Genomic DNA, 21,159 nt, shown 5'->3' on the forward strand with positions numbered 1-21,159 from the left:
AGACTTAACATTAAAAACTTGGAAGAGAAAAAATGCAGAAGTATTTCAAGTTCTACAGGTCTGTTGGTTTGTACCTTCCCTAAAGTATGCCTTAAGAATTTACCTTTGTATATTTTTCATATAGGAAGTGGACTAGAACTTTACTACTAAAATCATAGTACATGAGTCCGCATAGTTGCTACATAAATGTAACAAAAATACATAAGACATATACATTGGAGGAAAAATAAATTATTGAATTATCTTGCATAAATTTAAATGTTACATTTATTCAAATATTTGAGATAATTAATTTACCAGAAGTAAAGACGTTTGCTTCAGAAAGGAAGCAATACTTAGAATAATTGCCAAAACTACTTGAAGCAGAAGCTTGTTTCCAATCATTATATTTCCCTGATGTGGAGTTATTAACACAGGATGATAATTTAGAATCACTTGTTTAAAAAAAAATTAAAAAAAAAAAACTATTACATTGCTCTAGACCCAATATGGTGAATAGGGGCTAACTAGTGTCCTATTGAACTTGGCAGTTTCATTCAATCCTACTTCATGTATCCCTGCAGAATATGTATTAATCTACTGATTTATTACCTTTGTAATAATCTTCACATCATCCAGTGAATTAATCAAGAGATGACTTAAATATTTTAATAGCATATGTCTTGCAAAAGTAGAATGATTTCCCCCTCTAATTATAAGATTTAATTTTGTTCTAACTATTCTTCAGCTGCTGTATCGTGTTTTTTTGTTGTTGTTTTTTAATTAATTTTCTTTCCTTACTATAACCCCTTCACCTTAAAGTGAGCTTTTATCTCTCATGAAAGCAGCTGAAAGGACTATTTTTCAGCATAGAACTTCTTAATAATTACCTTTCTGGTAATTTTTCCTGAAGGGAAAAAATGTATACATCATCAAATCCCCTGATTTTGCAACCAAGTAGCTTTAACAGCCCTGCACACAGCTTGCAGCTATTGTAATTTAATTTGAATATCAGAAGATCCTCAAATTATAAGCTATAACAAAGTAGAGTTCTGTTCAAACTGAAACTTGTTATATGGTGTTTACTGTCTTATAAACTGATCCTGTAGATTTTTTACAAGTGTTGGTTTTTCTTCCTGGTCTTACTGTTCCCACTAACCATTTATTCTGTGGTATATCTACTGGTTTCTATTTACCCATATAAAATCCACTGGCAATTTATCACCACTTAATCTGCAGAAACATTACATTGCAGAAGCAATACAGGAATGTTTCTGAGCAGGGCAGCACTAGCTGTGAAAATCTGAGACACTTCCTAAAACCATGTTCAAATTGTGTGAAAGAAAATCCTTAAGAAACATACCAGTAGCACTTTTGTTTGACACTTTAACATCAAGAAGAATTATAAAATCTGAAGAGTCCTATATTGTACTAAGTCACCAGTATATTAAGAATTTCGGGTCAACCAGAATACCTCCCAATATCATCCAGAATAAGAAAAGTTTCCTGGTTAAGGAGCCATAGTCATGATCAAGGGCTCCCTCAGAGCCTTTGAGTTTCAATGAAAGTCACAGAAACTTGTCTGAATATCAGGACTCGTAAAGGGAAAAAACAAACAAACAAACAAACAAACAAAAACACACTATATTCAGTACATAGATGAAAATATTATCTTCCCAGATTCCTTATACCTTGTTTACTCATGGGCCATAAATTCAGATGCAAAGAATAACTGCTGCAAAGTGAGAGCAATGCTCTACTCAGCAGAGACATAACTACCCATAACTACCCAGTTACACATAAAAATATAAGTGTATTAAACAAGTAAAAAAAGCCAGACACAGGATACCTGTAGTAAAATATATATGATGTAAGTTTGTGGACTGGGTAGGTTCCTGGGTAGGTTCTTTTCTTTTAAGCCTGTTTCTATTCTTTCCAGGGTAAGAAATAGGTGAAATACCCAAGAATTTAATAGCATTTTGAATAGAACTGCCTTTTTTTATTTATTTATTTATTTTTTTTTTAGTTACTCAACTTGATGATTTTTCAATGCTGAGAGCATCCTTATGTCATGATGGGACAGGTTTCGTGTATCTATTCCATATCAACCTGTCTTTCAATAGAAAGTCAGGATATTGGTCCAGAAAGTTAAGCAACCTCATAATGAGGGCAAACCAATTCAAGGATTTGATTTGGGAATATTGACTTTAACTTCTCAGCGCTGTAGTTTATGGAAAGGCCAAGTGAATATTTTTCTTTCCTGTTTAATCGCTGTTAGCATGATAATCAGTTTAAAAATGGAACTCATCATACAGACCTGAACATCCACCTAGACCTTTGTCTCGTTTCCAATAATAGCCATATAATAGAGAAGAGAAAAAACATACCAATCACTTGTTTATATTTCTGCCAAATATGCTTCCAGACAAGCTACTTTTATTTTGAACCTGGTCCCTGTTAATTTTCAGTTGGTACTTCCTAACTTTTTATGGATGAGTATGGGGAACATCTATCCACTCATAAATGCTTTCATAGACCTGCATCAACTGTTCTTTTTTTCTGCCAGATTTAGGAACATGCTTATAAACACCTATACATACACTCATAGATTACTCCATGGATGATTTCTTGCCTTTTTGAGCATTTATTATTTTCTGTTTCCTATTTTTAACGAAATTAATTCATGATTTGGCCTTTGATATTTTCCCATGCCTATTTAGTTTCTTTCATATCAGTCGTGAAAGTTGTTGCCAAAATTGTTTTGACAATACTAGAAAATTGAATTATATGGATGATCCTTATCCAAATCTTCATTGAGTCATCCAGGCAAGACTTAAAGGCAAGACCTTCCTTTAGATAAGTAATTTTGACTCTTCTTAGCCAAATAGTGTTTTTTTGTATATCTATTCAAAATATAAAAAGTTGAATCTACTAATTTGTCTGACATTTAAAAATCTGTAGTTCACAGAATCTCCTCTAGGACTTCAGTAATAGCATATTTGCAAAATCCAGAACTCTGGTGCTAAGACGCTTTAGACATTAAAATCCAGTGTATTAACCTCTTGGAACTTCATTTCACATGATTATGACCTTTTTTATTGGTTATTTTATCAGTTTGTTCTACAGCCTTCACTGTAAGGAAGGTTCTGACATACGAACATTGATTCAGAAGTTCATTTAGCTTTTATTTACCAGCTTTGCCTTCTGTTTGTTCATTTTACAACCTGTGTCAGTTATCTATAGGCAGCTGTCTCATTTCTTTTTTGTATCCAGTATTGATGTGACCCTGCCTCCCCTGCACCTGTTTGTAGTATGCTAACGTCTTTCTGTCTTTCTGCATTCATTGAGATTAGACATTTCATTTTCCCTACCACATTGTTTCAGTTTCTATTTGTCTACTTCATCCTTTTACCTGCCCTTGATGCAAAACACATCACATCTTTATCCTTAACGGAAGTTCATATAAGGAACCACACGTGCTCCCATTTTTGTTGTCTTAAGCCCACTTTTAAACTGAGGACTAAAAGTTTTTCTAATTTTAAGGAGCAGTATTTTGATTTCATTATAGTTTTGAATAATTACATTTCTCTTAATTCTTTTATTTATTTATGGTCAATTCCTGATAGATCTGAGGCTTCATATAATCAACATTTTAAGTCATGCATTAAATTTCTACTTCACTATCATATTGGGTTTATGCGACAAGGTTTTTGTAGTCGGGGTGGTCTGTAGCGGTGGCCTTTGCCAGAAGAGCCCAGAAGCTGCCCTGTGCTAGATGACAGCCAGTATCTGTACCTCCAGGTACCTACCTGCCACTGGCTAAAACTGAGCCAATGAGCAACTCTGGCTTCACTTCTGTGATATCAGATTTAATAAAGGGAAAAAATACTGTGCAAGAGCAGCTAAGAGGGAGGAGTGAGAGAGCAGTGTGGTGGAGTTGGCTATTGTTGTGAAGCCATCACAACTACTCTCTTGCCTCATAAAGTTACTGGAATCATTTCGAAGAAGGCACTTGTTCTCAGTTTTCTTCCTAGGAATCATAATTTTCATTCAGTGGCTCTGCTCCTACCATTCCATTATTGATAACTACATGACATACAGCAACAAACTTCTGCTTAGGCCTTCACAGTAGTCAATTCAGTGATACCACTTCAGAACTACAACCACAGCATTTTGTAATTAAGTAGTTCATTGCTTTCTCTAAGGTCACAAGATCAACTCTTTATATACCTAATGCTATAGCTTCCTCTATCACAGCTATGCTCCTATTAATTAGGGGTATCTGCATTCAACAAATATTCTCAGAGATACAGAAGTGTTTTTTAGTAAGAAACAATCAATTTCTTTCCCCTCAAGTCTCTTAGGAGACACAATCATGCCTAGAGAACTAAAAACCTTTCTGAGCACTTCAAGTTTAATTAGTAATATATACTATATTACTTCCTCATAAGGAAGGTAATGATTGAAATAACAAACTCAATTGGCCTTGTCTTCCTTTTACAGTTCCACCTTTATATCTGCTGTAACATTACAAAGATACTCCTGGTGCTGATTTCTATGTATGCTGGATCACGTTAGCCTCCTATTTTGGTGTTATCTATGAAAGCAAGACAAAGAAATATACCTCAGTCTACACAGCCATTAAGAAACTTTCCCCAAATGAAATATTTGTTTCCTCCACCAACTTCTCCTTACCTGATAAAGGAGCTTCTGTTCTGCTTCTGGTCTTATAACTATCTGGATGTATCTTACCCAGATCTTTCTGTGGCTGGCTTGATTTACTTTATAGCTTTTGATTAGTTAATTATCACCTGTGAACTAAATAATAGTGAACTTTCTGGTTTCTGTAGTTTTGAGAACTTGTAATTGTTCATACAGTTTGGGGGTATCAGTATAGGCTCTCATATATGATTTATTTTATTTTATTTTTTGTTCTGCTTTTTCTTTCCTTGTTTATTCTAATTAAGGTAAGCTCAGAAATTAGATTGAGATAGTACTTGCAATCCTAAATTTTGAGTCTGGGTGCTTGATGTGAGAATAGCTATATGTAAAAATGAGGTCTAAACTTTCTGGGCTGTAATAGCTTAGGGTTTTCCTAGTTTGTTGTCTCAAATTTTGCTTCAACATTAAGTAAGCCAGGTTGTTTTTTTTCATGAAGTTAGCTATGTTATGAAACTGTGTGCTTCATAGACAGAGCTAAGCTCAGACATGAGAATGTTCTTTTGAAGTAACCTTCCACAGCTTTAATGGCATTCAAGGAATTATATCTGCATTACCCTAGCAGTTATGGCTACACTAGGAGATAAGATTGCACACATTGTGTATATCCAATGTTTTCAAACTTCATTTGTGTTGTTGCATTGATTCCAATTATGCTTGATATATGTCATATGTGGCATATATACTTTCCCACTTAAGTTCTTTAAAAGTGTTAACAGCAAACAAATTGTGACAGCACAAGAAGACAGCTTGAGACAAACAAACAAACAAAAATAACTATTTACTTTTGTAAGATGCTTCCAACTTTATTTCTGCTTGTGGAAGTCAGAAGATATGTTAGAATAGATAAGGTAGCGTATTTTTGCATACATGAAAAACAAAAAGTGTAAATAAAGGAATACTTCTTCACCCTATGATTTATTGTCGAGATGAGTAGTATTTCTTTGACTTTGTCCCAGTCCAAAGTTATTTCCACTTCACACAAAATAGATTCCCATGGACTATTTCATGTTAGTTGGTATTTCTTGAAGTTTTAAATGCACCTACAAAAAATTATTATGGTAAAGCTGATTAAGGTTTATTGAGATTTGGCTACTGCTTTACTTCGTAACTAACAGAAATATTTTAAAAATATGAAATGGTGTCCTACTTAATATTAAATATATATATTTTTTGATATGTATGAAGAAGTGCACATTCTTTGTATCATTCCTTTGGCAGCCCAGGGAAATCTCACTGTATATGTTTCCATCAAATACAAAAAACAGGCCTACATTTTCCAGTCTCTCATCTATCCTGGGGACTTCTGTCATACAGTAAAAACACTCCTGTAAATCTCCTTCCATTTTCTTTCATTCCTCAGTAATGCATTGCTATGGATGTGAAAACTGAACATGCTTTATGCTTCTTGTGCTGCACAACATTTTGACTAATTATTTTGGTGATACGGTCCAGAAATGAGTCCTGAAAAAAAGACTAAAAGCTCAATATATACATACCCTTTAGCAATCTGTGCAGGCAGAAAGTAAGGATGATTTATTTTTGTAAATCCAGTATGCCACTGAATACCATTCTAAAGATAAATGAAGAATTTTAAATAATTAAATGTGCAAGCGAGTCTCACAGTGGCAACCTGAAACAAGAAAATAATAGTGTTATCGTGGCTAGGAGACACAGAAGAAAATTAATTTCTGTGGAATTGATTTTATGTAATGGTAGGGTTTCTTTATAGTTTTAAAAATAAAAAAGGTAAGTTACAAAAGTTTACATTTGCCTTCTAAAAAGTACAGTCTAATCATATATCTATGACACAGCAAAGACAGCTACAGTAGCAAGAAATCATTCATTTTCCTTTTCATGAAGCCAGTAGACACCTTGGTACTCAGTTGGAGTACATTACTGCGAGTGAAAAAGAAGTTCAAGGGTATGAGTTTCTTTATTTTTAAGGGAAATAGAATGATAAGAACAAGCAGGGAAAGAAGGCCCAGTCAATTACCAAATATGCCAGTACACAAAGGGGAAAAGACGCAGCTCAGAGGAAAAAATTCCCCTGCTGGTCTGTAGATATGGATTGAGATGTTTGAAAGCTTTCAACAGAAACACCTGTAAACTTAGGGAATGGGGATTCATTTTTGCACTTAGCCAGCTGCTTTCAGTGCAAATGAGATCTGAGTCATGGTGCTGAAACTTTAATGAGTTCACAAAAGTTTATTATATTCTCTCTGTAGAGTGATAGAGGTGGATAAATTTAACGAGTAAATTTTAAGTAGGGCTGACTTTAGTCCTGATCTAAACCTTAGTTGAAAATAACTGGTATTTGAACTATTTGGTGCCTTCCCAGCAGATGAATTTCATCCCTCATCTTTAAGAGTAAATGAAAAAGTTTGGTTTTCTAGGTACCCTAGAATTTGACAGTGACAAATATTTTCTTAAATGGTTTGTTCTTGTTAGTTCCTGAATGTTTTGAGGAAATAAATACATTTGTTTGAAAATATATTAAAGCACCACTACCAAAAAATAACTGTTTTCACATGTTCAGAGAAGACTGAACATATTAACTGATCTAACTGAAGTGAATACAAAATAATAGCAAATATGGCCTTTATTCCCTTTTAGAAAAAAAGATATTCTAATTCATTTGGTTTTCAAAGAGATATTTTTGTGCACAGTTGCTGTTTTTCAGGCTGCAGGCTGCAGTACATAATGAGCTGCTATTGTGCATGTGAGGAGTGTTTTGTTTCACCCGCATAAATAATCTTGCCTTGTTTTTTTACCTGTAGCCTAAAAATGACAAGTATTTATATTGTAGCAATTTTAATATTATTTTTTCATTTCAGTGCAAAACACATAGTTGGAACCTGTTAAATAGTGGCTAAATAGAATTCAAGTCAGGAATGCTATAAATTTATGCAGGTTTAGGGGCAATCTGTGTTTTATTTCCTTCATTGTAGGACAGATGCACACCAGTTTCACCTAGGCTTTCTGGGGTGAAGTCCTGAAATACTACACAAAAGCTTGCATATTTATCAAACTAATATAATGAAATATTTTACTGAAATTAGAGTGATTTTTTGTTTCTAAATAGGTTAAGAAAGCCCCACTCCGTCTTTCACCCATTCTGTACGACCTAACAATATTGCTGCAATCTTAAACTGATGAAGCTTGCTATAGAAAAATGCCAACAAATGCATTACTGTGTTTACATGTAATTATTTCAGTGGCTTGTCCTCCAAAAGAAGTTTTCAGTTCTTCTTCCACCACCACACCCATCTTTGGATGCATTTAAATTACCTAATATCAGTAATTGCATTCAAAGGTGCTTATGGATCATTGTCTCTTATAATGGCAATTTTATGAAAACATAATAGAAATACAATAGAGGACTGAAATACCAGAAGCCAAATCTAATTCCCTGTTCTACCATTACCCGCACTGATTTCTACAGCAACTCTACTTGAATCAAGAGATTCTAAATGTTGGGTGCAAGGATGGCCATGTGATGATACAAAGAGCCAAAATCAAGCTAGTATTTCTTTCAGGAAAAAAAGAAAAAAAAAAAAAAAAAGCTTTTGATTTCTCATTCCTTCATACACTTGGTTTTGCAATTAAGAAAGATTTCACCAGAGTTTTTGAAAATAACAGCACTATGGAATGCAAAACTCTTTTCAGCTCTTACTTCTATTGCTTTGGACTGATTGTGTCTTTGAACGCCCGTGAATGTAGCGAGATTTGTCTTCATGGATTTGAGAAAAGAGTAATCTGCAGCAGGATTTTTAGAGTTAGATGCAAAAATCACTTTGTGAAATTACACCTGAATTTTGTAGGAACTTCTGTGAATCAGGTAGTTAACATAACTATTGTGTGCTCTCAGTTGACCTCACGGTTTTTGTCCCTTCTGTTTTAAGTTGTGGGTTCATAATAATTTAGACACATTTTTTAGATCTACGTTGCTATATTCCTCATTGGCTTCTTACTTTTCTGACACCAGCCCTCCACCCCCTGCCATGTATCTTCTGGGCTTTATACAGGTAATGTAAATATAAATTTAAAATGTTACAGGAAAAAAATGTTTAAAGGAAAAAAAGTTTAAAAACATTTTCATGCTAGTCCTACATGTAATCATGTAGTCTAAAATATCCCCTCTAAAATTAACACATTGCAGTAAATTGTTCTCTGGGTCGGCAGAAATGAATTCAGTTAAGGTTAATGAAAATTGCACATTATATACAATATATTGCTATACAATAGCAAGCTCATCAGACTTGTGAGAGACTTGAAGTTTGACAATGAAAATTTTTGAATGAGTAGCCTAGTTAAAATAGGGAGCAAATCAAATTAATTAAAGAATTAGGTTATTTTAACATAGCTGGAGTCTGACATACTCTTCATATTTCTTTTGATTTAAGAAAAAAAAAATCTGAAGAAGTTGCACCCAGTCTTCATAGAGCAGAAAGACACCCTGAAGTCTAAGTTTCAGGTTTTAACATGTTAAGAAGTAAGATACTTTAGATACATCACATACACATGAAATAATGATTTGTAACAGTAAAAAAGAGGCAGAGAATCCTTTAATAATATTAAGATCTATACTTTCATTAAGGAGGTATATTCTTGGTGCAATAGAAGAAGGATTTACTAGTGGAGCTGAACCAAACATCTGTGTTTCACCGCATAACGTTTTCTTTTTCCTTTTTCCAGAATGGAAAAACAGGAACTAATGGAACCAGGTGGGGAACATCAAATTCCTCCAATGGAATATTGCTACGCTTTCCTTTAGTGTTTTTTTTTTTTTTTTTTATCTCCTCTTGTCAAAGGAGAAGAAACCCATGACTCTTTTAGTACAGCAATCATGTTTGGGACAATTTTGTTTAATACAAAAGAATTCCTGTCATTCTGTGGGACTTGCTCCTGGTGGGTGTATTTATATTACAAAAAATATGCTTCTCCCCTGTCTCCCAGTGATCAGTGCTCAGCCCCTCTTCATTCTTTTTCACATACTTCGGTGTTAATTCAGAATATTTTTTTGAAATGGCTGAAGCACTCAGATAGAAGGATGAACTTAGGCCATATGATTGGACTTTAAATTAACTTCTGGACTTCTGAGGAATAAATTTACAACCCTTAGAGATTAACTTTGGCCTAAGGTTGACTTGTTAAATTAATGAAAACTAGTACATTTATTCACAAAGAGCTAAATGTTACTCTTACTTTAGGTCTCAACAAATAAATAGCTTGGGACTAATGACAAAAAATATTCTATCTGGAAGGGTCTAGAGACAGCATTGTGATTATGGGATTTATTTAATACTGTTTCCTCTCTTTATTCACTATTTCGCCAACTGTATTTTTCCTTGTTTGGTGTCCTATTAGGGACCAGCCCTCTAACTTTGGCATAGGCCGTGTGTGAGGTGAAAGGCACCAGTGAATCTTCCTGTCTACTGTTGTGATAAGATAAAACTAACATTTTTCTTTTGCCAAGGTTGCTCTCACACTGTATTTCCAGCAAAATATATATATTTATATAATATTTTGTTGAATAACAGAAGTGAACCTTTAGAAAGATGGTCCTCTATCCTTCTGGCACTGTTTTAGCTTTTTGATCCCATGTCTGTAAGGCATACATAATTAAGTACAATTCAGCAGAAAAAAAAATTGAGGTCAATCTGCAGGTCACTTATTGTTGTTCTTTCAACAATAATTTCTGTCACTGTAATATGACTACCCAGATCAAAAAACTGCAATTACCTATGTCTCTTCAAATTGTGAGGTATCAATTCAGCATAATTTGCACAAAAATATTACATATTCTAATATATATATATATATGGAAAAATGAGAATAGATAAAGAACATATACTATTTGTTCTGATGTTTTTATCTTTTATATATATATATATAGATTTTCTGTTCTGTTCAGTTAATGAGACAAATTTGATGAGACTATATTTTTTTCCATAGATAGTCATTCTGAGATTATTTTTTAACTGTGGGAAAATAAGAATAAAACCAACAACAAGTATACTCTGACTGCTATAGTAGGATTTTTTTTTTATCAACTGTGGGTTTTGCATTATTCATTTCTTAGAAATTTGGTAACACATGGAATTTGAGTATGCAGTATTCAGGCTTGTATATTTTTAAATCACTTTTAAAAATAGATCTTAAATTCCAAATTCCTATGGTTAATGTGTATATTTTATCATTTTTCCTCTTGTAGAATACTACACAAATTTAACCAAAATGATACAATACTGCATTAACCATCTAGTAAAGATATTTTCAGACATTTGGGAAAAAAAAAAAAAAAAGTACATTAAATTTTCTACTATCATTTCAGCTTAAAACAGAATGATATTTAAATCTTTGGGCTTTCTGATCATTCTTAATTTTAAATATGAATGCAAAGTTATCAATGTTCCAGATAATTGGATGACTGCTATGTGTTATGTACTCAAGATACAAAGAAAAAAAAAAAGTCTTGCCACATTTTTTCCATGTGGAAACACAGTTGAGAATTAAATACTTGGATCCTGAATGTTCCAATAAATCAGCTCTGCCTGTTGTACTGTCTTGAATAAGACCACAGTTCACCTTTTTCAGTTATCTCGTGCATTACTACACAAACTTAAGAAACTCTACAGAAATGCTTTATAATATGATGTATAAATTATATAATTTATAATATTAAATAATTGATATAATTGATAAATATTTGATACCTGTAGTTCATCTTGTAGCTCACATGCAATATAAATTCTAAATAAAAGTATTTTAGAATGTTTCTTCTTTACTCCTATTATTTTTGGAAATGTTATGTCATAGACTTTGAAATATCATTGTTAGCCTATAGTTCCCAGCTTATTGTCTTTTGTTTATTCTTGGACTTTCTAAATTCCACTCTTTCTTTTTAGGTTCTGACATCATTCACTGAAAGAGAACATCTGCACTGTATGCTGTGCCTTCATTGTAAGCAAAAGGTACCCAAAGTCACAACAAGTCTTAGACTTATGACCAGTGACCATTAGGTAAGATTTCTTTGCATTATTTTTAAAATACTGACATTGTTCAGATGTTGCCTTTCCAGATGAGTTTAAAAAGATCAGCTTGTAAAAACAGTAAGCATGGGACAGGGGGAAGATAAAGAGATAGGCCCTGCTGTCATTAGTGATTACCCAACTTAAACAGCATTTTTTTTTCCCAGAAGTTCAATTCAAGAATAAGCATATATATCTGGCATTAAATGTTCCTTGTGTGCTTCTTTCAACTTTTTTTTTTTTTTTTTTTTTTTTACTATGAGATATAGATCTTTCATTTCAGTACATCTGTTTCTGCTTTTACAGCTTTTCCCTTTTCCCCTTATTCTTGCCTGAGGTAAACATTTTTTTCCCCTTTTTCCTCTATGTTATGGCATGCAAATGCCATCTTCAGCAGAAAATACTGGAAAAAAAGCTCTTTTACAAACACCTTCATACATTACTTTGAATTTTTACAATTTGTCACACTTTCTAGTTAATTTTCTGCTGATAGTGTACAAATGTCTTCCAAAAACATTCTTTCTATGTTGGGTAATGATAACTTTGGATTCCAGTCTTTCAAACTCAAACTCATGCTAAAAATAAGCAGACTGAACAGCTGTGACAAGCAGGTAATTTTTAATAATATCAGACAGTTCCTTTCTGTTGAGAATTACTACTCTCTCATCTCTAATCAACCTCTGCTGTAACAGCAGCTGCCAATTAGGGATGTTGTCTCTTGGCAGAGTGCTCAACCCACACTTAATTTATTTTAAATCTGTAGTGTTTCTTCACGGAAGGTGAGGGGTGTTTTCAGTGTTTTATGCCATCAGAAGCTCATGTAATGTTATACAAAGTGGTGAGATACTCTCAGATCACGCTGTGAAGACACATCCTGGTTTAAACTACAAGAATAGAAGGGGTGAATCTATTCATGTAAATTCATCCTTTTTTTTTTCCTTCTTTTTTTTTTTTTTCCCCACTGAATTTTAGCAGTAACATTTTAAACAGTATGAAAGCAAAGCTTAGAATATTTAGACCAAATTACATCTAATCTATTCCCTTTGCCTGCAACCTTGTTTTGTTTTGTTTTTTTTTTCCACATGCAAACACGCATATACAAATTCATCAGCATAAATTTCAAGAAATTATTGAAGCTTTGGAGATTTGATTCAGCTTAAATCAAACGTTGTTGGAGGTAATAATATTAGGCATTTTTACGGCCTATCTTCTGTTGCTAAGATATTAACATTGCAAAGAAGGAAAATCGCCCCTTTCCTCCTTGTGATTCTTCTTAATTTGGCAACTTTTTTTCAGTTTTATTACTAAGAAAGAAGCTAAAATTAACATAACCAGACTGTCAGAGACAGAGATTCTTTTTCTTGTAAGAAACTCCTAGCTTCATTTAGTGATACCAGAAAGTGAATGGTTAAATATCAACTGCTGCTACCTGCAAAACAGGACATTAAAATTGTCTGGCAAATCAGGCAGTATGTTACTAAACTCCACAAAATATGAAGCTTGAAAAGACCATCAACCAATACTTTAAAAGATTGTACTGTTCTCATGCTATTTTAATTCTAGACTTTTTTTTGGCTTAAGAACTACATTCATGGCTGCAAAAATGTCTGGATAATTAAGAGACTTGGAAAAAATCTCATCTCCTGGGAGCTTAAACAGTATTTAGCTTTTCTTATTTTGTTGATGAGTGAGACCTTTTCACAGAAGAACAAACGAGAATAACTCATAAAAAGAACAATATAAAGCTTAAGTATTTAAACACCCCCCAAATTAACTGATGTCTGAACTCCAGGTTAGAAAACCATGAGGTTTTTTTTTTTTTTTTAAAGTTAGATCTGATTTATCCAATTATTGATAGATTACAAGACTTTCCTCACATTCTTAGGAAGCAGCAGCCTGCCAAACCATATAATAAAATAATTGCTTGTATAAATAAATATATGTAAGCATGCACATACATACATCCATATATAAAATGAAGTCCCTGCCCCCCCAAAACAAACCAACCAAAAATATGCAAAAACTTTAGAGAGGTTATGCTAAAGCTTTATTTTACGTGTGCAGCATTCTCATTCCAGCCTGTACCAGACAATGCAATGTAATGTGAAGTTCTTTTATTGGGTAATATCTATGCTTTGCACTCTTCTAAAGAGACACAAATTGAATGAACAAAAGAGAAAGAGAAACAATGAGAACTAACTGAATATGAAGAAATAAAATGTAGAGGAAATGAAGAAGAGGAAAACAATGAGAAGGAAAAGGGTGAAAAAAAAGCATATGGATTTTTTTTTTTTTAAGAAAATGATGGATAAGTATTGAAGTAGTTTTTCTTCAGCTGTATCTTTTCTGGAAATGCTACAAGGCATAGGCGTGGTTATCAATATGATATATCTTTTCCTCTCCTAGACTTGAAATAAGAACTTTTTCTTTCACAAGACACACTAAACTTTTGAAATTTCACTGTGGCTGTTGCTGCTTTCCTCTTCTATTTCATGCAGACTTGCATTTTATCAGGCAGTTTTCGTCATGGAAAATATTTTCCTCTATCCATTCTTTAATTGTGGTAGTAAGCTTCTTGCTTAATACTTTTAAGAAAAATAAACACTGCATAGTGGGTAATTGTCGAAAATTCAATACTTCATTTTCAGACCAACGTTAAGAATGGATCTCTAGAAAATCTTTGACTTCATGCTGTAGCACATTTTCACATTGATTTACTATTCTTATTGTAGTATTTCACTTTATGTCACAGGTTTTCCCAGCTATGCCACTTCTTTCATCCTGAATACAGTGTTTACTTGCCTTGTCTGGTATTCTTCCTCTGATCATAAGATAGTCCATAAATAGTTTAAACCATAGAGAAACATCAAGGTGCTTAACAAGTAAAATATGAGAATTTGTTTCGTCAAGGTGACTATCAGTCATAGGAAGTTATGAATTAGTATGTAAATGGGAGCTGGACGGGATGACCTCCAGAGGACCCTTCCAACATTAAACATTCTGTGATTCTGTGATCTGACAGCAGATATTATATCTGAGTTAAGCACAAAGCACTACTACAAATGTTCATAAGTTTGGATAGTTTGCCAGATCTGACCTTTTATTTTCTTTCAAGGCTTTCTCTTGCTGAGCTTTGTTTATTCTGGATTTGCTAGTGGTATAAGACCAGTGTGACTTAGTCAGGCAACTGCATTTTAGTTTATTGAAGTGAGTGGATCTTTGGAATTAAATGTTTATTTTCGGCTGCATTGCAGCTGTATTTTGACACAGAGTGTCAAACTCTGACTCTTAGTGTTCATATTTGCACTCAAATTTCTTACTCTGCGCCAAAGAATGTTCCTGATTATTGTTTTCTCTCCTACCAATACCAATCCCAATTCTCTTGGTCATGTACCCCAAATCGTGCAAATATAGGTGTGAATATAGGTGTGCTGGTAATACTTGTTAAGATGCTTTGGTGCCCCAGTCTATGTAGTCTGCCATAATATTCAGTGAAGAAGGCATTCTGGTTATCCAGTATTTGGTTATCACAGTTAAGCCAAACTAAAGCAAACTGAATTTTATATATCTATATATCTATATAGATATAAATTACATCAATACAGAGAACATTTTTTTGACAGTTATAAAACTAGGTGAAGAAATGGAAGAAAAGAAATATGCTAGTCTGAGTATGAAGGCTTCTTTCAACCTTATTGGTCTATTCTCCCATGTGCCCGATGATGGGACAAGGGGGAATAGGCTAAAGTTGTGCCAGGGAAGGTTTAGGTTGGATATTGGGAAAAACTTCTTTACCAAACTTCTTTACCAAAAGGGTTGTTAGGCATTGGAATGGGCTGCCCAGGGAAGTGGTTAGGTCACCATCCCTAGAGGTGATTCCCCCCCCCCCCCCCAATTCACCCTCTCTATGTCCTCCATGTGAGCAGCACCCGGGAACAGGGGTTGGGGGCTGCGGTCAGTCCTTCGTGCTTCATCTCTGCTGTTCCTTCACTGTCACTCTCTGCCTATGTCCCTCCCACAGGATGCCACCCTTCCTGAACTGATCCTGTGTAGGCTTCCCACAGGCAGCAGCTCTTCAAGAACTGCTCCGTACCACAGGGTCCATCCGTCAGGAGCAAACTGCTCCAGCATGGATCCCCCATGGGCATCATCTCCCCCCAGACCCCCTGCTCCTGTGTGGGCTCCTCTCGACGGGCTGCAGCTCCGGCCCGGGTCCTGCTCCTGCAGGGGGTTCTCCATGGGCCGCAGCCTCTTCCAGGCCACATCCACCTGCTCCACCAGGGGCTCCTTCACGGGCTGCAGTGTGGAGATCTGCTCCATGTGGGACCCATGGGCTGCAGGGGGACAGCCTGCTCCACCAGGGGCCTCTCCACAGGCCGCAGGGGAACTTCTGCTGCGTGCCTGGAGCACCTCCTCGCCCTCCTTCTGCACTGATCTTTGTGTATACGGGGCTGTTTATCACTCCACACTCTCCCAGTTGCTGTTGTCCAGCAGTATTGTTTCCCTTTCTTAAATCTGCTCTTACAGAGGCGCCAGCAACATTGCTTATTGACTTGGCTCTGGCCAGTAGTGGGTCCCTTTGGAGCCAGATGAAGCTCTTTTCTAACATGGGGCTGCTTCTGGATTTTTCTCACAGAGGCCACCACTGCAGCCCCTCATTACCAAAACCTTGCCATGTAAACGCAGTATTGCCACACACAGCATCCAAGGTCAGATTCTTACTCTAAGCTGCTCTCAAGAGCACCCAGATCTCCACTGACTACTGAGAGAGCATCTGATACTACACTACTGGCACTAAAGCATCCTCTTTCTTCATCATACCCTTCTTCATCATGTCTGCTGTATGGGTCTGGTCGTGGGGCCTGCAGAAGTGTCATGGTCTTGTTGCAGTAGCAAGAAAATAATGAAGTATGTATGTAGGTGTGCACACACACTCACACACAAGCATGCATATGGTACAAACATAGTGTTTGATCCTCATCAATGTGTCTGTTTTTAGAATTAAAAAAATTGATTTACTGATTTTAACTACAATCCATGACAGGAAAAAATATTTAAAATTTCAAAAATGCCAGTTCATTAGAAATAAATATTTCCTGGTGAGCTTCAGACTTTCTTCTTTTTCATTTCTTTCCTTAAATGTCACTGGTGCACTGGTCTCACAAAAAATTGCAGTGATTTGTAGTTACTGTTTATCTGATCTTCTCTTTGAGCTCTTGTATGGATGTTATGAAATAGAAACATAACTAGTGATGGTTCTAGCTGATTCCTCCTTAACAGTGTTGGAACCTAAACCCACCATTAAAAAAAAAAAAAAAATTAGAAATATTTTTCCCAGTAAACCTCAGCACTGTGTTGTGCTGGACTCCTTATGTGACTGAAATTGCCAAGTTCTCAACCAATCCAGCTCAACAGTCTAACAAAACTCTCATTTAGAGTAGAAAGTGATTTACAAAAAGAAAAAAGTGTTCTATTTATTTATTTATTTATTTATTTCAGCATATACACATGAGTATCTCTCTCTCCTTAAAGAATGATATCATGCAGTAGGAACTGGACAACACTCAATATGTACAGATCAGGATGAATATTTTTTTACATGCTGTTCATATTCAGAATAAAGATCATTTTTATGGGGAAAAAAATCAACTATATTTTTAGAAGTAAAGTTTTGATTTACTGGTAGAGATGAAAACAAACAAAAATCCATATAACAACTCAGCTTCATGCTAACAGACATTTTTCTTACTGAAATATATTGTGTAAAGTCTGTGGCCACACAGCATCCACACACATGAAGGTAAGTTTTGATTTTTCTGCAAGGAGACTCCATAATCCAGACCTAGTTAGCAGGAATGGTCTTTAAAATACATATATATGTATTCTGTGCTCAATTCTAGCATATATATATATAAATATATATAGAGAGAGACCATATATATATATGTATATCACATATATATTCAATATGACAAACACAGCACTACAGAGTTCAGCAAAGCATCTGTCTCTGTCCCCACATTCCCTTCTTTTTCCCGTATAGCTATATTATTATTATTATTATTCAGAATTTGGCTGCTAAAAATCACAAAATACTTTATAAACTGAGAATGTTCCGGAACCAGAGTGAAATTCTTGTAGGATAAAGATTATGCAGCACCTCATTCATAACAGCATCTTTCATTCCATCACTTGGACAGTGGATAGATACAGGAGAAGAGAATCACTGAGAGATATACAGGACATCCCCTCTTTCACAAGCCAAATTCGTAATGCTCTCAGTCATGACTTTCATTTTTCTCTACAGGAAAAGGAAAACAGTGTTTCGTGAATACTGGATTGCAGCAAAGTGATTTTCCTAAACATTTCCAGCACCAAAAATGATTGATCCAGTTTTTTTCCCCCAACTCTGAGTTCAATAAATAAACAAACAAAATAACCACCATTCAATAAAGGAAAAATATTCACCAAGATGAGATGTTTGCAGCAATTTATTTCACACTTCAGTCACCAAGCAACTGCTTACTTCAGATATTTGGATTAGAACTTGCATTGTTTGGCACCAAAATACAGTCTGCTAACCAGAAGGTGAGATATCTATCTCCATAAGCTGAATTGATCAAGAAAACTGCACTGTATGAGGTAGTCTGACATGAGTATACTAAAGTAAAGGGTAATGGTCTACATTCATCCATCACATAAAAGTCAACCTTTGTGAGACAGGCTCAGTGATTGAAAAAGGACCTTTTTTATGCCTTACAAAGTTTTCATTTAGACTTTATAGCTTTTATTTCTCCCCTTCTTTTTGTCAACTAATCATCTCTTCCATGGCAGATAAATCAGTGAAGAACACTCCTGTTCACTAAATCATGAATGGGAAGCTGCCCACAGATACCCTGAATTTCATGACTTATATCCGGTGGAATACCCTGTACTAAATTAGGTTGAAATCACTTCCTTTTTAATTTTAATTTTATTTTTATTTTTATTTATCACCTTTTAAAGACATATGTACTACCTTTAGTTTCCCTGAGACGTAAACAACTACAAAAAAAAATTAATCACATACCTGAACTAAGGTCTGTAAAAGCAGATACCATCTCCTCTTTCACCAGAGAAGTTAGAAAGGCAAGGTTTGATGACCCTATGGAATAGCTATTCAAACTTGAAATATTACAAATATCCTGAAAATAGGAGTATATTAATAGAAGTGATCTTTGAATGAATAGATCACTCCAGTCAAGTTGTCATTAATCATATTGATTGGATGTAGCCTCTGCAAGGCTGAATAAACTGAAAGGGAGATGAGCAGCATCAATGTTGCACCAGCAGTATGAAGTAATTCCACTCCATTCTGTTTGTTGTGTGGTATCATATTCTCTTCCTCCACAAATACATGGGATAGGCAAGAATAACAGAGGAAAATTTAGAATTTAGGCACATGGGCTTGGGTAAGACATATGCAAGCTTGTCACTGTCATATTTCTCATGTGAAGAACTCTTGTGTCTGGGCATTTTTAACCTCAGGGTCCAAGAAAAGGCATCATAAAAATCACCAGGAGAATCAGCATTTGAAATGAAAGATTGGGGATAAAATACAAAGCCACTTCATGCTTCATTTGATTGAAAATTATTTTCACAATTATAATATAGCATAAGTCTTCATATATACACGGTGCTACCATTGAACAAAGAATAAAAAATCACTTGTGATTGTTTGGTATTTTAATAATTGATTCAGGTTAATGTTATGTTGAATTCATATTTGTTTGTTTCTTTCTTTATTTTTATTTTATTTTTTACTTTGTGAGTTCTTTGAAAGAAGCAAAATATGACCAAAATATGACTGCACTAAGTTTTAAAAGGTAAAATGATAAGGTTCTCATTTCAGTCAGTGATTGTATTTAAATTTATTCATCCTTCAAAAAACATATGCATCCTTTAAAGATGTCCTTTAAAAATAAAAACCTTGGGTAAATTCTTAACTGAACTGAAATTGTTGAACTAAATACTTCATTATGGATTGGTATAAAGAATGATAAGGAATGTCATAGATGTTGCAGATGTTGTTTCTTAAAAAGCTTCTTAGGACTGAAATACTGGCTTTTGGTTGCAGTTGGTAAACAACAATGATTTCAAATGCAAAATTTTAAATCTTAGACTAAAGTAAGCTTTTTATGGTCTTGCTCCACAAGCATATTTCTATTGCTAAAATAGAAGTATGGAAACTTTACATTGAAATATGTGTAAGGAAAGTCATGATTAATGATAAATTACATTATGGTGAGAGGCCATTGACCAGGGAATAATTTGTACATGCATATTCTAGGCTGTGAAATACCACTTGTATTTCTCACAGGGACAAAAGAAGAAATACTGACCCAACAGAGAAATCTTCTAACTACTTACTTGTACCCATTTCTTTTCAGCAATCATAACGAATTATTTAATAAAAAGGTTTTATTTTGCCCTTTAAAAATATCACTGTTCTATGGCTACAGTTCAGTACCACATCAAGTCCAAGTTTTTTTATTTCCACAGAATAAGAATTTTGGATTTATTTCAGAAGTTCTTACAACTCTTACCCATGAGATATTTTTGAGCACAGCCAAGAACAAAAAAAAAACCCTGATTTTAAAAAAAAAAAAAGGAATAATTTTGAGTACATGTGAATGCTTGCTTTCAATATTTTGAACTACTGAGCCTGACAATATTATTAGTCAGATTCAACTGGGGGATTTTATCTGGATGAGATTTACCCTATATTTGAATCTAACCCGAAGCCATTTTTCTAAATTTTAGGATTTATACAGAACTGATTTTCATCCATTTGTGTTTTTGCAAACCATTATTCATGTTGGCTCAATGAACAATTTCACAGACATACTCATATCCACAGGTTTCTTATGGAAATTACTGACAGTGTGAACATCCACTGAATAGTCAAATCTCAAGCTGTAAGAACAGCTGCCTAATTCACCTTGTAGTGCTCTGTTCCCTGACCAATTCATCAAATCTTTACAATGAGGAATAAATAAATGCATGTGGGGGAAAAGAAAGGAAAGGAAAGGAAAGGAAAGGAAAGGAAAGGAAAGGAAAGGAAAGGAAAGGAAAGGAAAGGAAAGGAAAGGAAAGGAAAGGAAAGGAAAGGAAAGGAAAGGAAAGGAAAGGAAAGGAAAGGAAAGGAAAGGAAAGGAAAGGAAAGGAAGGGAAGGGAAGGGAAGGGAAGGGAAGGGAAGGGAAGGGAAGGGAAGGGAAGGGAAGGGAAGGGAAGGGAAGGAAGGGAAGGGAAGGGAAGGGAAGGGAAGGGAGGGAAGGGAAGGGAAGGGAAGGGAAGGGAAGGGAAGGGAAGGGAAGGGAAGGGAAGGGAAGGGAAGGGAAGGGAAAGGGAGGAAGGGAGAGGGAAGGGAAGGGAAGGGAAGGAGGG

The 21,159-nt window shown here is 34.8% G+C and overlaps 1 long non-coding RNA gene across 2 annotated transcripts; it reads left to right on the forward strand.

Annotated features, from left to right (window-relative positions):
• Positions 1 to 18,315, forward strand: LOC310899357. Of its 2 annotated transcripts, none has more exons than XR_014584235.1 (4): positions 1 to 58; positions 9,397 to 9,425; positions 11,610 to 11,723; positions 18,040 to 18,315. It is a non-coding gene; the product is annotated as an uncharacterized lncRNA (long non-coding RNA). The 2 variants fall into 2 exon arrangements; XR_014584236.1 differs by lacking the exon at positions 1 to 58 and adding an exon at positions 3,662 to 4,946.
• The last annotated feature ends 2,844 nt before the right edge of the window (positions 18,316 to 21,159 follow it).

This window comes from Anser anser, assembly GCF_964211835.1.
Source record: "Anser anser genome assembly, chromosome: 4".
Lineage (NCBI taxonomy): Eukaryota > Metazoa > Chordata > Aves > Anseriformes > Anatidae > Anser > Anser anser.